Below are 18,548 nucleotides of genomic sequence, written 5' to 3'. Positions count from 1 at the left end.
TGGTGTATTCTTTTTAGGGGGTAGTTGCTGCTGATTCGGTCACAAAAATAAGTGGCAATGCGGAGACCAAAGAGCCATGTGAACAGAGCCTGGAGGGCATCCCGCATCCGAATGAGTATGAGCTGCCTAGCATGATGGAGAGAGCTTTATGTCCTCACGTATATGTGTCTACTTAAAAAAAAAAAAAAAAAAAGTGATGAGTCGGTGATGCCCTATCCCGCATCCGAATGAGTATGAACTGCTGAGCCTTTAGACTTCATATCGGTAATAGATATGTATGTATATATAATTTATATAGATTAATATATTTTAATAAAATTATTATAATTTTTAAAAATTATTATATAATGTTTTAAATCTAAGAATTCCAGATAATAATTACAAATAAGTTGTATTAGATTTTAGTCTTAGTTTTTTAAATAATTATTTTATTTTTAAAATTTTTATTTCAATTTTTAATATTGATTTTGGCCATGCAACACTGCTAGCTAGCTAGCTAGGGCCTTTTTTAGCCTTTTTGGGTTTTCTTTCTATAAATTTTTGTAAGATTGTAATCACTGTTCAACAAACGCCATCATTCACGACTCTAATTTTTTTTAAGCGTTTTTTAATTATTTATAAAATATTTTTGCTTTACTATTTTAAAATTTTTTTACAAATTTTTTAAAATTATTTATTCTTTTTTTATAAGAGTGTACTCAATACGTTTCGAATTTTCTTTTAGTTTAATAATAACTATGATATTATTTTTATAAACTTTTTTATTACTAATTTATTTTGCAACGTGTTATTGGTTTTATTATGTACTTTTTTTATATATGATATAGTGTTATTATAATATTATAAATATTATATTTAATTATTTTAATTCAAAATTTAATTTTAATGTTATTTTAATTAATTATATAAATAAAAATATTTACTAATGTAAAATTATTATATTTTTATTAGATTATATTTTTATAAAAGTTATTAGTTATATATAATAATAACATAATTATTATATTTTTATGATGTCAATTTTCATTAATGTGTCATTAAAATAGTATTTTTAATTATTTTTAATAATAAAAGAATAAAAGAATAAATAATTCACATGTCAATAAAATATTTCATGAAAAAAAGGGATTTTATTTACTTTATGCATGGTAATTTTGAAAATGAGATATACTGATGTGAAATTTTGTATGAAGACGCTGACTTTCAAAATCGCTATCAATAGATTTCGAAACTTGGAGTTTGTACCTTCACTTTCTGAATCACTATTCAGAGATTTTATTCACTTTAGGCATGGTGATTTTGAAAGTGTGGTACGTTGATTTGGAGTTTTGCATAAAAAATTTGACTTTTGAAATCACTATTAACAGATTTCTGAACCTGGAGTTTGTACATTCACTTTCGAAACACTATTATGGATGGTTGATGTAGCACAAACTTCTAATGAGTTATTGAATTAGCATTACTAAGAATTGGAGTAGGAGTAAGATTTCTGTCATTGGTGCGGCTAGATTGAACCGGTAGTCGATACCTTTTTTCATTTTGGACGCTGCTTTCATTTGCATTGCCTTGAGGAGTTCGTGGCTGAAGTTGTCCTCTGAATTCCCTAATATTTTTAGACACCATGTCAAATTCTTATGGCTTAGAGGCTTGGCCATTATAAAATGCTGGAACTGGCAAAATAAGTCTTTTCAAAGAGAACATGCATAAATTTTTCTATGGTATTCCGAATGTGATGGATTTTAGATTTCGGCTATTTTCAGGAGTTAAATAATTCATTTAGTTTGCTAATGATGCAAAATCTTAAAGTATCATTTTATCACAAAACAAACCACGGGCCATGAAGTGAAAATAAGCAAGACCAAAAGGTACTTTTTTGTAATTTTCATATTTTTTATTCCATGTTAGCAGATTTGTCTTCCATGTCAATGCCTTTCTATTCCATGTCAGTATTTTTTAATAGAGGAAAGATGAAAAGTTGTCATTTACTAGCAATCGAAACCTCAGGGTATCACTTTATCACAAAGTCAGACCTGAAATGAAAATAAGCGAAACTACATAATACTTTTTTATAATTTTTCCTAATATATATTTAAATAATTATTCACTAAAACATTATTTATGAAATTTATAGATTTATTTTTTAAAAATATGTTTTATATTTAAAATATAAGAATATTAACAACGATACTTGCACATCTTTTTTTCTCTATTTTGTTTATCCTTTTATTAGAATATGTTAAATAATATTAAAAATTAATAATCAACTTATTTATTTATTTACACTTGAAATAAAATTATAATTGATAAAAAATTTTAATATAACACCCCTAATTTTTAAATAATTATTTTATGTATAGTTATATGATTTTTAACTAGTTTGACGGGCCTAGGAGAGACAATATGATGTTGTTGTGATGTAGGCCTGAGGCCATTTGATTTAGAAATGTTGTTTGAGTTGCCTTGCAGGTTGGGTAAGTCCTAGGTACAAGGAAAACTCTGCTGGATTTCCAACATTAATTTAGGATGTTTTTTACTGTTTACCTTTCTTATTTTATTTTAATATTAATAAATTTATAGATATAATTGTTTAGGTGATCCGGGTCAACCCTTCTTCTTCGTCCAGCTACCTCAGTGATCTCCGGTTAATCTGTGAGTAGATATTAATTTTATTTATAATTTCAATATTATTATATATTCAAGGCATGCCCATGCATTCACTTATATATATATATATATATATATATATATATATATATATATATATATATATATATATATATATATATATATATATATATATCTGTGTGTGTGTGTGTGTGTGTGTGTGTGTGTGTGTGTAGCTAAATCTTAGGCACAGTTTTTGTTGCATCTTTATTTGATGAAATTATTGTGGGTATTGCCTTAAGGTAATTTGGAGCTATGTGCGTTTTTCGGCATGCGTGTGGTGTGATATTGGATATGGGTAGGATGAGTAGAACAACTAGAGCTTCACTCGCTGAGACCCAATCATTTTTGTGGATAAGTCGGGATGAGTACGGCTTTGAATTGATCTCGCTGACCCCCGCATTTAGATTATTAAAAGAAAGTCCAACTTGAGTTGATCTCACCTGCAAATGTTGGAATTAAGAGAGCTGTATAGAGGATCAGCTCCCATATATATATATTAGCTCCCATATATATATATATATATATATATATATATATATATATATATATATATATATATATATATATATATATATATATATGATTGATGTGACACATGAGTGTGTGAGTGTTCTAAATTATCTTTTGTGTGAATATTATTTGACTTGTTTGGTAATATGTGTGTATGTTGCATTTTATACATAGGAATCCACTAGGCTTAGATAGTTATAAAAATTGTATTTAAAATCAATATCTTACTCTATGAGTCAAACGCTCGCTTCTGTTCAACTATTTTTTTCCTAGGTGACAAGAGGGCTCTTTGAGATTAACCTGCTTTCTTTCTCGTAGGTCTACCAGCAGAAGTTTTATTGTGATTTTATTTCCTTGTTTTCTAATTTAAAACTCCGCATGTGCTAGTAGTGGTTCTAAGCTTGTTGGGACTATAATAATTTATTTCCTTCGAATTTGTAAACCTATTTTATGGATATATATATATATATATATATTGTATTATATGAGATGAGAAATTACTTTGGATGAGGGAGCTGAGCTCCCATTTGATAATTTAAATTGTTTGAGGATTGTGAGGGTAAGATGAGTTCTCCAAATTGATATATTTTTTAGTTTACAGGTCGGATGAGCTAAAATTCTCCATTGGATAGTATAAGTTATAGCTGAAGTCTGTCCATTTCTTTTTTTGGATTTGGACTACAGTGATAGGCTTTATGGTTAGGCTATGAATAGTTAGGCTTATTACGGGCTTTGGTGGCCTTATGCTAACTCAAGTCCTAGTGCTAGTCTGACCCATAATTTGGGTCGTGATAAAGTTGGTATCAGAGCTTAGGCTTTAGAAGCATGGAAAAATGTATACTTAGAGTTGTCACATGTAGAGTATAGGATCCTGTTTCGTTTTCTTCTGTAATTCCTTATTTCTAGATTATGCGTTATTCCTTGGATGGTGTAAGAGTGCTTTAGTTTAGTATCTCGATTTTCATAGAGTACATAGTGATGTGAACTAGAGCTAGCAGACATGTTGAGGTCTGCCTTAGGGATACGTACTCCAAGAAATGTTGTGTTTGTATCATAGTGGGGCTAAATGGTGTGCCTATCTAATGTAAGGCATGAGTACATAAAGGCAAGTTATGACAGTATAGTTGCCTTAAATGGGGGTGAGGATATCACTACTGGCAGTCGTCAATGGATAGCCCCGTTAGAGTAAGTTTATGGTATCAGTGGGTTTAAGAGAGATAAGAGATTGGAAGACCTAGTCTGTTAGGACATACTGTAGTAACTATGTAATGTTCTCAATGTTTGTGCTGTAAGCTGCAGATTACAGTATCGACATGGGATTATTGTGTAAAACTATATGCATCCCTAATGTGTTTCCTAAGGGTGTTTATAGACAGCCTTTGTTTTGATGCAGTTATGCCAGAACAGAGTTTTAATTTTGCAAAGGAGTTTGGAACTCCTAAATAGGGGTTTAAAACCCTTGAGCTAGAAGGTTAAAACATTACAGTTGGGTGGTAACCAGAGTTATGACTCGGTCAATCTCACATAAGCTAGAGTTAGATCAGAAGTTGCCATAAGATTAAAGGTTTTAGTATAATCACAAAGTAAAGGTAGCATTCACAGAGTGAGACCATCTAGTCTTTGGTATGAGATCTTGGATAGTTTTTTCATTACGATGGATGTTTTGCCTAAAGTTTAGTAAAAATAATATATCCTTTTGTGTTCAACAAGGTGTAAAGTACAACCTTGCTACCTAAAGGAGATCGGAGCAAGGAATAATGTTCATAACCCATGAGATGATGTTTTAGGGAATTTTAGAGTATGATAAAAGAGCAGATAGCCGACATGGTTATGGCAAGGTGGCAGATGCAGTACCTCTATTGCAGTCAGTTGTTGTAACACCCCTCACCCCGTCCACAGTGTAGCCGAGCAAGGAATATTACATTCTGTGCCGGAGCACCTTATCTTATCTTGTCTTGTTCATTATTAGTTTTAATGTCATTATATTTTAAATCACCATATTTTTATGGAGAAACTAACAGGGTTTCCCTTGTTTTATTAACATTTAACCTGTTAATCAATTACCTATTTATAAATCTTATCATAATTTCAATCATTTCAACTCATATCTCATCATATCCATATCACATCATGTCTTCATCTACTCATAAAATTTCTTATAATCATTCATGTAAATTCATCTCATTTCATTTATAAAGTTCAACTAAATAAGTTGCGTAACTCATACAAATCTCAAAAATTAGTACAAGCTGTCCTATTTATAATGCTCAAAATGAATACATATATCTAATATCCATGGGCCCTACCAAAATAAACAGCTAAGGTGACCACTCTCCTGCTGCAGATCTGATCACTACTGGGCTCCTTCTCCAGTACCTATGCGTGGACAAACCAACGCGCTAAGCATTTTGCTTAGTGGTGCATTAATATATAATGAAAATAACTAAATAAATAGAAGTACATATTTCATATGTATAATACCACAATAGAAATGCATTTCATGATTTATTATTGTTTTACAGTTTATTAGTCTTTTCCACTTATTTGTATGATATTCAATCAAATTAATTCATTTCATTGCCCAAGCAACCTATAACAGACTGTTTAAACTAGATATACGAGAGTATACTAGTTAGACACTCCATGTGCCTATCATGTATACATCTGTCAGGCATGAAGTCAGTAAAATCATTTAAGGCATAAAGCCATCGGGCAGTACTGCATCTATAGCCCCTAATTGACATGTCAATCGATCAAACCCATACAAATAAGTCTAGGCATACAAGGGCAAATTTAATGTCTTTATGTGTTCATAAATTTCAATATCTTGTCACTCGTTTTATTCATGTTTCATAGTATTAGTACACTATTCATAATGGGAACATAAATCCCAATGACATGTTCATATAGTTCATGTGAACATTAAATCATTTATATCAAGTTATTTTCACATTTCACAATTCAACTCCACAACCAACTTCAAAACTCAGCCAATTTTCATCAAATGATCAATATTTGACCTCAACAACATCAATTAAACATTCCAGCACAAAACCCCCAAATTTCCCCTCAAAACTCTAGCTTCCAATTCACGATTCATGCAACACATGCAACACAACATGCCTTTCATATTTCTCATTTCACCAAAGCTAGAATCAAAGATTTAATTCATCAAAGCATATCAAATCCTCACTTCCACAAGGCTGGCTGAATTTCATGTCATTCAAACATCCATCAATTCCATCATTTTTCATTTAATTTCATTATATTTTATCATAGTTTCAACACTAGAAGAAGAAAGAACAAGGGATTTAGACTAACCTCACTTGCCCAATTCTTCAAGCTTCTAATCTTTAAGATTTCTTCTTTCTTTTACTTCAAAATCACTTCTCGAAGATCAATTAGCAAGGTTTTATGTTGATGGATATGGAGAATATGGAAGGAATTCAAGAAAAATTGAAGCTTTAGAAAGCAACAATGGAGGAAGGCAAAGGGAATAGTAGGGTGGCACATGTGAGGAAAGAAGAGAAGAAGAGAGCTTTTTATTTTAGGGTTTTATCTCTTACTTATATACTTATCCACTTTTTAAATTTTATTTTTTATTTGGTCATTCTTATGTTATAATTTTAATTAATTTTTTTTATTTCTTTTCTTTTCTTCTTTTATTTACACATTTCTATTTAAATTTTCATCAAAATTTCTTCATATTTTATTACATTAATTTCACTTAATTTAATTGATATTTTGGTCAAAAATTAACTCTAGGGATGAATTGACCAAAATGCCCTTCATCGGGTTATAGTCCATTTCTTTCATTAATACCGATATTTTCCATAACTCAATGGTTACTTGATTTTTATTCTACTTATTTTTAATTATTTGTCATCTTATTTTTAGCTTTCAAACTGACTTTAAATAGTACTATTCATTGACTGAAAATGGTACTATTCAGAGCTCAAGAAATTCGGGGTATTACAATCTTCCACTCTAATTAAAAATTTCGTCCTCGAAATTTACCTGATATAAATAACCGAGGAAACTGCTACCTCTTCCTCTACGACCCTCTGTAATTCAGGGTACATACCTTAACCTAAAATAGATAGAAAAAACATATATGCATTAGTGTCACATCGACTCCTAATTAAAGGCCCATGCATGTCATGCACACTATCTCTTTCTAATTATCTAAGCCTAGGAACACCTAAACCTCTGCTCTGATACCACTAAATGGAACACCTCTCACCCGGTCCCCAGTGTAGTTGAGCAAGGAATGTCACATTCTATGCCGGAGCACCTTATCTTATCTTGTCTTGTTCATTATTAGTTTTAATGTCATTATATTTTAAATCACCTTATTTTTATGGAGAAACTAACAGGGTTTCCCCTGTTTATTAACATTTGACCTGTTAATCAATTACCTGTTTATAAATCTCATCATAATTTCAATCATTTCAACTCATATCTCATCATATCCATATCACATCATGTCTTCATCTACTCATAAAATTTCTTATAATCATTCATGTAAATTCATCTCATTTCATTGATAAAGTTCAAGTACATGAGTTGCGTAACTCATACAAATCTCAAAATTTAGTAAAAGCTGTCCTATTTACAATGCTCATGTAACACCCTCCCGGTAACCATTCCGTACATTCTCATGCTCGGTGGCCGGTCGGTCGATCGGACTAGAACGTCAGGAAAAATATTCAAATCAAAGTGAGTGACCATAATTATCTCAAATATTAATGAGAAAAAATTAGTAAAAATTTTAGAAATAAAATACAACCAAGCAAAACGAACCAGGTGCCCAAGCGATGGGTAGCAGGAGGAAGTTGCGGTTCTATAACGAGGAGCCCTAGACAGGGGAAAAATTATAAAATAATTTTTGGGACTCCAGAGAAGGGTCATTGAGGTTCCTATGGCATTAGAATGCCAAGAAAATATTTAGAAAAATTTTTCAATCCAGACAAAGAAATTTTGACCCGTTAAGCCAAACGGAGGGCATTTTGGTCATTTCGCCTTCAGAGGTGATTTTTGGCCGACTTGTCCAGTTGAGTAAATAATTAATATGACATAAAATATGAATAAATATTACTAGAAATTAAATTGAAATTGAGTAGTGATGAAAGGAAAAGAAAAATCAAAGAAAAGCTTATTTATGACATCTTGATGATGTCATTTATACATTGTGACCAATCACAATTAAGCAACCCTTTGACTAACAAATAAAAGAGACTAAATAAGACCAAAATAACAAAATTTCAGCAGCCATCTTCCTCACCCAAAAACGTTACATTCTCTCCCAAAACCCTATTCTTCCATGGGAGCTTAATGGAAGCTTGAGACAACCCACCAAATCACCATAAAACCTTTAGTCATCTTCACAAAAATTTGCCCTAGCACCTTGCTAAAGCTTTTGGCAGCCAAGAAGAAGAAAGAAAGTGAAGCTTTCTCAAGCTTGGATTGGCATACAACAAGGTTAGTGCACTATATACCTAAAACTCCTTAATTTCATGAATGAGCACTTGAATTTAGTAAGAAAATGTCATTTAAATGAACAAAATTCATGTGTGTGTGTACATGAATTTTGGCTGCCCTAGTGGAGAAATAGTAAGGAGTGTTTTTGATGAGCTTGAAGTGAACTAGAATTATGTTGAAAGTTTATAAACATAAGAATAATAATTTGGTATGCTAACTAAGGCATTATGTAGGAAACATAATGTGAAGCTAGGGTTTTGGAGAGTGAAATTTGGTTTTGGCTTATGAAGTGGTAAGTGAACATTATAAGGGTCAATTAGTGACCATTTTAGGTATGTTGACCATAATTAGAACTTAAAAATAGAATGGCAAAGTGAAAGTAAAATCTGCCCTATGGACAGCAGCATAGGGACTGAAATTTCAGTCCCTTTGCACTGCCATAACTTGGGCAGTGGTAGTCCAATTGAAGTTTGGCCAATTGGACATGAAACTAGGCTTATAATGGCACATTTTTGCTGAAGAAACCATGCCCAAAAGACCAAAGCAAAAGGGTCAAAACCCAGCTCCAATCCGGATTCCCTGCACTGAATTCTGCAGAATTTGACCAAATGAACAGTAACTGTTCATTTGGCCATAACTCACTGTAGATTTGGTCAATTGGTCTGAAATTTTTACAGCAATAAGTTAAGACATAGACAAACAACTTTCATGAAGGAACCTACCCCAAATTATGGCCAGAACCCAACCAACCAAGTGACTCAAGTTACTGTTCCTGCACTGTAGATATGGTAAATTTCTGCAGAATGCAATCCGGACAGCTTGGGTTTTTGAGCCATATCTTGAGCTACAAAACTCCAAATGGAGTGATTCAAAAAAGGAAATTCAACTAGACAAAATAAGGAACAACTTTCATGTTTTACATTTCTTCAAATTCCAACAGTAACAGTGTCCAATGGAACAGTGAAGTAAGGGCACCAAAACTGAAATTTTCTGCTAGTGTGGGTTGCACTTTGAAATTGCAAAAACACTTAATGCCAACAAGTTTTAAACACCAAATGTGGTATGTTGGGAGTGCCAAAGTTGATGCACACATTTTTATGCTAAAAGTCAACATTTTTGGTTGACCAATGATGAATAGTGACACCAAAAAAAGTTGAAATTCACAAATTGAAGAATTTAAAAGTTTCAAATGCCCTAGTATACCTAACAAGATTGGTTTGGATAGTTTGGCATGCCAATAGGGTTCCGTTAGCGATCGCACATGGCAAAAATGCCATTCTGTGATTTCATGGCTTTTAGCCATTCTGGCTTTGTATTGAGACTTGGCCTTGTGCTCGATATTATTTACACTTGTTAGCTGTTGCCTGCCGGAGATACATATGTGACCGATGGTGTGACGGCCCGAGTACTAGGTACCCGGTGCGGTTACCCGTTATCCAGTCCAGTCGTCTAGTGTAGGTTACTTGGGGCAACCAAATGAATAAAAGTGAATAAAGCTAATGATTTAATGAATATACCAAGACCAAACAAAGAAAGCATACACATTGTATACACATTTATTTTCTTGCTATTTTCTTCTATTATATTATTGCACCACTAAGCATTATTGCTTAGCGCGTTGCTTTTGCCACGCATAGGTACTGGAGATCCCGATCGTGAGCCCAGTAGACCACAGACTGGGTGAGTCTATCTGACAGTTCTGCTCAGTGTCCGTGTCACCTCACTACCTGCAGTGCATCGGTAGGGCACTAGGTGTCATTTTGTCATTTTGATATTTTGTAGCAGATTTGTATTTTCTCATATGTATTTGAACTCATGTAATATATTTTGATGTATATGTAAATTATGAAAATTGTATTTGTTAATGGAAAAGTAGTTGTTTACTTGTGATTTACATGCGAACATCACATGTGAATGATGAATGAAAATGGAAATTGAAATGTGGAAATCATGATATTGAATTTGGTGTTGATAATGGATGTTTGAGAAATATTGTTGAGATTTTGGGATATTGGAGTTTGAGATGATGAAATAAAAATATTGGAAGTGTTTTTAACAGGTTCCGAAGAACGGTTTTCTCCATTTTTAGCCGGTACTCCGCCGGATTTTCTTTAAAATTTTCGGAACCTTAAATGAATGATACTTTTGATAAATGGTTTAAATAAATTGTATTTCATAAATTATATGCAAAAGCATTGTCTAAATTAATTGAGGAATATTAGAGTGTGCCGGTACACCAGGTGGCATTACTTACTCGGGTATACTGTACACGGGTAAGGGGTGTCACATTTAGTGGTATCAGAGCACGGTTTAGGCGTTTCTGGGCCTAGATTGAGTCCATACCATGCATTGCATTTGTAAGAGTCGAGGTGACACTAACGCAGATCTGTTTATTTTTCTTATTTTGAATAGGATATGGATCCTTCATCACAGAGAGCCGTTGAGGAGGAAGTGGAGAGTCATGCTCCACCTGCAGCAGCTGAGACTGGGGGCATGAGAGAATCTGCTCCACCACCAGGCGAGCTGCTCAGCCTCCACAGGCCATGTTCCAACAAATGGCCGACTTCTTTAGACAGATGGCTGGGGTAATGCCAGCACCACCACCACCACCAGCTCCACAGCAGAAATCACACCTGGAAAGGTTAAGAAAATTTGGGGCAGTGGATTTCTATGGTAAGAGAGAAGATGACTCATGGTACCAGAATTGGTTGAGCAGGCAGAGTACTAAAGCAGCTCCACGTACTCGAGCAAAACTCGAAGCCGCCATCTCCTTCTGCAAGATGATGCCTATGAATGGTGGGACACGGTGTCCGATGAAGTGCACGTAAGTCAGTAACTTGGGATTTCTTTCTCTCGAGTTCAAGAAGAAGTATGTGGGTCTTGTATATCCGGAAGAGAGAAGAAAAGAATTTATTAACCCGAGGCGAGACAATTGTCATGGTGAGTATGAGAAAGAATTCGTCCGATTAAGCCGCTACTAAGGGAGATAGTCCCAAATGAAGTGAAAGATGCAAGAGATTTGAAGAGGGACTAAATGACAACATCAAGATCCAGCTCACGCCTTGGGAATCACAGAATTTACCAAGTTAGTGGAAGCTGCCATAAAGGTTGAAAAAGTGAGAATTAGTGAGTGGACTAGAAGAGAGAGGCGAGAAGAGGGACCGGCCGAGTTCGGCTCTGCATCGTGGAAGAAGTTCAAGGGTCCTCCCGCACGCAGTTCAACTCACCCACGGGTCGTGGTCGGGCCTCAGGGGCCCAGTGCCACGATTCACCCCTAGGAGAGGTCACCCACACCATCAATGGGCGATTCTCCAGTGGATGGGGTTCAGGGACCAGCCCGATCTTCTCGCATGTCCGCTTGTCAAAGATGGCATAAGGGGGAGTGTTGGAGAGTGACTGGTGCTCGCTTTAGATGTGGGTCAACAGAGCATCGGTTGAAAACCGCCCACGCAGAACTACTACGCCTACTCCAACACAAGCGGCATGCACTGCTCCCGCACTACGTAGAGGTAGAAAATCTGCAAGTCCGAGGCGGTAGGACCATCACGAGGCTCAGATCCGAGCAGCCAGAGAGGCCCGACAGCACCACCCGCAAGAGCCTATGCTATTAGAGCTCGGGAGGAGCAAGATGCCCTGGATGTCATCGAGTGCGTTCTTCCTCTACACTACACTGTGCATGCATTGGTGGATCCAGATCCACTCACTCATACATCTGCATCAATCTACCCGTAGAAAGGGGATCTTGGTAGGGAGAGTGACCAAGACATTCTGGTCACTAATCCATTGGGTCACAAGTGTGGTAGTGAACAAGGCATACAAGGGTTGCGTTAAGGATTCAGGTATGAATTCTTGGCGACTGATTGAGTTGCCTTTCCACGAGTTTGACGTGATTTTGGGAATGGATTGGTTGTCACGTCATCGCAATGGTTGTTGCAAATTGAAGAGAATTTCTTTGAAAACCCACGAGGGTAATGAGATCACGATTGTGGGTGAAAGGATGATTTCTGTCAATGTCATCTCACCAGCATTGCAAGAAGAATGATGAGAAAAGGTGTGAAGCCTACCTAGCACATGTGGTGGATACTAGGAGCTAAGCCAAACTCGAGTGACATACCCACGGTGAGAGACTTCCCAGTATTTCTGAAGAGTTACAGTTTGCCACGAGAAGGGAAGTTGAATTTGCCATTGAGACACTGCAAGTCTGACACCCATTTCCATTGCTCCTTATAGGATGGCACCCACGGAATTGAGGAGTTGAAAACTCAATTGCAAGAGTTGTTGGATAAGGGGTTCATACGCTGATGTGTCACCATGGGGAGCTCGGTCTTGTTTGTGAAAAAGAAGGATGGGACTTTGAGGCTTTGTATTGATTCTGGCGGTTGAATAAAGTGATGTGAAGAACAAATATCCGTTGCCTAGAATTGATGATCTGTTTGATCAGTTGAAGGGAGCAGGAGTATTTTCTAAGATTGATCTCAGATCAGGGTATCATCAGCTGAGGGTAAAGGATGTAGATGTACCCAAAACTGCATTCAGGACCCGGTATGGGCATTATGAGTTTCTGGTGATGCCCTTTGGCTTAACAAATGCACCAGCGGCATTCATGGACCTTATGAACCGTATCTTTCATCCATACTTAGATTGGTTCGTAGTGGTCTTTATTGATGACATTTTGGTGTATTCCAAGACCAGGGAAGAACATGATGAGCATTTGAGGATTGTTCTGCAAACCCTGAAAGAAAAGAAGCTGTATGCTAAGTTGTCCAAGTGTGACTTCTGGTTGGATGAGATTGCATTCCTTGGACACATAGTGTCAGCTGATGGGATTAGGGTGGATCCCAAGAAAATAGAAGCAGTGATGGAATGGAAGCCTCCCAGAAATACAACTGAGGTCAGAAGTTTCTTGGGGTTAGCTGGGTATTACAGGAGATTTGTGAAGGGATTTTCCCTAATAGCTGCTCCAATGACCAAGTTGTTACACAAGAATGTCAGATTTGACTGGAATGACAAGTGTCAGACCAGTTTTGAGAAATTGAAGGCTATGTTGACAGAGGCACCAGTGTTAACACAGCCAGTGTCAGGGAAGGACTTTGTGGTCTACAGTGATGCCTCTCATAATGGGTTAGGATGTGTGTTGATGCAAGAGGGGAAAGTGATCGCCTATGCTTCCAGACAGCTAAGGCCACATGAACAAAATTACCCTACCCATGATTTGGAGCTTGCAGCAATTATCTTCGCACTGAAGATATGGAGGCATTACTTGTATGGTGAAAAGTGCTACATATACACAGACCACAAAAGCCTGAAATACTTGCCAACCCAGAAGGAGCTCAACCTTAGACAGAGGCGATGGATTGAGTTCCTGAAGGATTATGACTGTAATTGACTACCATCACAGGAAGGCAAATGTAGTTCTTGATGCTTTGAGCAGAAAAATCCATGACGACTCTGAGATCTTTGAATGCCGTCTATCCTTGGTTCGAGATGGAGCTATTTTGGCCGAGTTGCAAGTGAGGCCAAACTCACTCTGGCAGATTTTAGATGGGCAAAAGGCAGATGAAAAGTTAATGGCTATTATGAGCAAGGTCTCAGAGGGAAAAGCAACTGACTATGTGATGGAAGCAGATGGGTGTCTGTATTACAAAGGAAGACTGTGTGTACCAGATGATGGGGAATTGAAGACCAGTATTCTAAAAGAGGCACACACTAGTGTATATGCTATGCACCCAGGAAGTACAAAGATGTATCATGACCTGAAGCTTCAGTATTGGTGGCCTGGTATGAAGAGAGATATAGCTGACTATGTGACTAAATGCTTGACATGTCAGCAAGTCAAGGCGAACACCAAGTTCCATCGGGTTTGCTCTGACTATACGCATACCTGAATGGAAGTGGGATCGGGTCACCATGGATTTTGTAAGTGGTCTGCCTCTCACCCAGAGGAAACATGATGCAGCATGGGTAATAGTGGATAGATTGACAAAGTCAGCACACTTTCTGCCAGTTAGGACTGACTACTCACTAGAGAGGTTAGCAGAATTGTATATTAGTGAGATAGTTAGACTGCATGGAATTCCACTTTCCATCATATCTGACCGAGACCCAAGGTTTACATCGAGATTTTGGAAGAAGTTGCATGAATCCTTGGGTACACAACTCCATTTCAAGATGACTTTCCATCCTCGACGGATGGGCAATCGAAAGAGTAATCCGGTAAACAATTGAAACCCATGAAATTGATACAAATATTGAATTGAAATGATAACAATAACGTGAAATACTTGTCAGGTCCTTGAGGATATGCTGAGGAGTTGTGTCATTGAGTTTGAGGGAAGTTGGGATAGATATCTCCCACTGGCAGAATTCGCAGACAACAATAGCTACAAGGCTAGCATCAAAATGGCCCCATATGAAGCACTATATGGAAGAAAATGTAGAACTCGGTGTCTTTGGACTGAATTGGGTGAAGATAAATGGTAGGGCGGACACAGTGAAACATCAAGAGAAGGTAAAGATAATCAAAGCTAACTTGAAGGTTGCCTCGCAGACATGTAAATCTTATGCCGACCTGAAGAGAAAAGAAATAGAATATGTGGTTGGCGACAAAGTGTTCCTCAAGGTGTCACCGTGGAAGAAAGTGTTGAGGTTTGGAAGGAAGGGTAAGTTGAGCCCTAGGTTCATTGGCCCATATGAAGTCATTGAACGTGTGGGTCCAGTGGCCTATAGGCTAGCTTTACCACCAGAGCTAGACAAGATCCATAATGTGTTTCACGTGTCCATGCTCAGGAGATATCGCTCAGATCCTTCACATGTCATCTCCAGAGAAGAAATTGAAATACAGCCGGATTTGACATATGAAGAAGAACCTCTACGGATCTCGGCTCGTGAAGTGAAAGAGTTGAGGAATAAGCAGATTCCACTGGTGAAAGTGCTTTGGAGGCACCACAACACCGAAGAGGCAACTTGGGAAAGTGAAGAGACGATGAGGCAACAGTTCCCTCAACTGTTTGCATCAGGTAAATTTCGAGGACGAAATTTAAATTAGAGGGGAATAGTTGTAACACCCTCCATTAACCATTCGTACATTCTCTTATTCGGTGACCGGTGTCGGTCCGGACAGCTAGAACGTCCGGAAAAATATTCAAATCAAAGTGAGGGACCATAATTAACTCAAATATTAATGAGAAAAATTTAGTAAAAATTTTAGAAATAAAATACAACCAAGCAAAGCAGGCAGGTGCCCAAGCGATGGGTAGCAGGAGGAAGTTGCGGTTTTCGCAACGAGGAGCCCTAGACCCGGGGGAAAAATTATAAAATAATTTTTGGGACTCCAGAGAAGGGTCATTGAGGTTCCTATGGCATTAGAATGCCAAGAAAATATTTAGAAAAATTTTTCAATCGGTACAGCAAATTTTGACCCGTTAAGCCAAACGGAGGGCATTTTGGTCATTTCGCCTTCAGAGGTGATTTTTGGCCGACTTGTCCAGTTGAGTAAATAATTAATATGACATAAAATATGAATAAATATTACTAGAAATTAAATTGAAATTGAGTAGTGATGAAAGGAAAAGAAAAATCAAAGAAAAGCTTATTTATGACATCTTGATGATGTCATTTATACATTGTGACCAATCACAATTAAGCAACCCTTTGACTAACAAATAAAAGAGACTAAATAAGACCAAAATAACAAAATTTCAGCAGCCATCTTCCTCACCCAAAAACGTTACATTCTCTCCCAAAACCCTATTCTTCCATGGGAGCTTAATGGAAGCTTGAGACAACCCACCAAATCACCATAAAACCTTTAGTCATCTTCACAAAAATTTGCCCTAGCACCTTGCTAAAGCTTTTGGCAGCCAAGAAGAAGAAAGAAAGTGAAGCTTTCTCAAGCTTGGATTGGCATACAACAAGGTTAGTGCACTATATACCTAAAACTCCTTAATTTCATGAATGAGCACTTGAATTTAGTAAGAAAATGTCATTTAAATGAACAAAATTCATGTGTGTGTGTACATGAATTTTGGCTGCCCTAGTGGAGAAATAGTAAGGAGTGTTTTGATAAGCTTGAAGTGAACTAGAATTATGTTGAAAGTTTATAAACATAAGAATAATAATTTGGTATGCTAACTAAGGCATTATGTAGGAAACATAATGTGAAGCTAGGGTTTTGGAGAGTGAAATTTGGTTTTGGCTTATGAAGTGGTAAGTGAACATTATAAGGGTCAATTAGTGACCATTTTAGGTATGTTGACCATAATTAGAACTTAAAAATAGAATGGCAAAGTGAAAGTAAAATCTGCCCTATGGACAGCAGCATAGGGACTGAAATTTCAGTCCCTTTGCACTGCCATAACTTGGGCAGTGGTAGTCCAATTGAAGTTTGGCCAATTGGACATGAAACTAGGCTTATAATGGCACATTTTTGCTGAAGAAACCATGCCCAAAAGACCAAAGCAAAGGGTCAAAACCCAGCTCCAATCCGGATTCCCTGCACTGAATTCTGCAGAATTTGACCAAATGAACAGTAACTGTTCATTTGGCCATAACTCACTGTAGATTTGGTCAATTGGTCTGAAATTTTTACAGCAATAAGTTAAGACATAGACAAACAACTTTCATGAAGGATCTTACCCCAAATTATGGCCAGAACCCAACCAACCAAGTGACTCAAGTTACTGTTCCTGCACTGTAGATATGGTAAATTTCTGCAGAATGCAATCCGGACAGCTTGGGTTTTTGAGCCATATCTGGAGCTACAAAACTTCAAATGGAGTGATTCAAAAAAGGAAATTCAACTAGACAAAATAAGGAACAACTTTCATGTTTTACATTTCTTCAAATTCCAACAGTAACAGTGTCCAATGGAACAGTGAAGTAAGGGCACCAAAACTGAAATTTTCTGCTAGTGTGGGTTGCACTTTGAAATTGCAAAAACACTTAATGCCAACAAGTTTTAAACACCAAATGTGGTATGTTGGGAGTGCCAAAGTTGATGCACACATTTTTATGCTAAAAGTCAACATTTTTGGTTGACCAATGATGAATAGTGACACCAAAAAAAGTTGAAATTCACAAATTGAAGAATTTAAAAGTTTCAAATGCCCTAGTATACCTAACAAGATTGGTTTGGATAGTTTGGCATGCCAATAGGGTTCCGTTAGCAGTACTGCACATGGCAAAAATGCCATTCTGTGATTTCATGGCTTTTAGCCATTCTGGCTTTGTATTGAGACTTGGCCTTGTGCCTGATATTATTCTGACTTGTTAGTCGTTACATTTGCACAGGAGATACATATGTGACCGATGGTGTGACGGCCCGAGGTACTAGGTACCCGGTGCGGTTACCCGTTATCCAGTCCAGTCGTCTAGTGTAGGTTACTTGGGGCAACCAAATGAATAAAAGTGAATAAAGCTAATGATTTAATAAATATACCAAGACCAAACAAAGAAAGCATACACATTGTATACACATTTATTTTCTTGCTATTTTCTTCTATTATATTATTGCACCACTAAGCATTATTGCTTAGCGCGTTGCTTTTGCCACGCGTAGGTACTGGAGATCCCGATCGTGAGCCCAGTAGACCACAGACTGGGTGAGTCTATCTGACAGTTCTGCTCAGTGTCCGTGTCACCTCACTACCTGCAGTGCATCGGTAGGGCACTAGATGTCAGTTTGTCATTTTGATATTTTGTAGCAGATTTGTAATTTCTCATAAGTATTTGAACTCATGTAATATATTTTGATGTATATGTAAATTATGAAAATTGTATTTGTTAATGGAAAAGTAGTTGTTTACTTGTGATTTACATGCGAACATCACATGTGAATGATGAATGAAAATGGAAATTGAAATGTGGAAATCATGATATTGAATTTGGTGTTG

At 36.5% G+C, this 18,548-nt stretch overlaps 1 long non-coding RNA gene across 1 annotated transcript; it reads left to right on the top strand.

Moving 5' to 3' along the window:
• Positions 1 to 8,481: 8,481 nt before the first annotated feature.
• LOC131183406 (uncharacterized) lies at positions 8,482 to 10,530 on the top strand. Its single transcript, XR_009151496.1, has 2 exons — positions 8,482 to 8,658; positions 10,296 to 10,530. It is a non-coding gene; the product is annotated as an uncharacterized LOC131183406 (long non-coding RNA).
• The last annotated feature ends 8,018 nt before the right edge of the window (positions 10,531 to 18,548 follow it).

The sequence above is a fragment of the Hevea brasiliensis genome, chromosome 9 (assembly GCF_030052815.1).
Source record: "Hevea brasiliensis isolate MT/VB/25A 57/8 chromosome 9, ASM3005281v1, whole genome shotgun sequence".
NCBI lineage: Eukaryota > Viridiplantae > Streptophyta > Magnoliopsida > Malpighiales > Euphorbiaceae > Hevea > Hevea brasiliensis.
The sequence above is the reverse complement of the archived record's forward strand: the minus strand, read 5'-3'. Positions and strand labels throughout refer to the sequence as shown.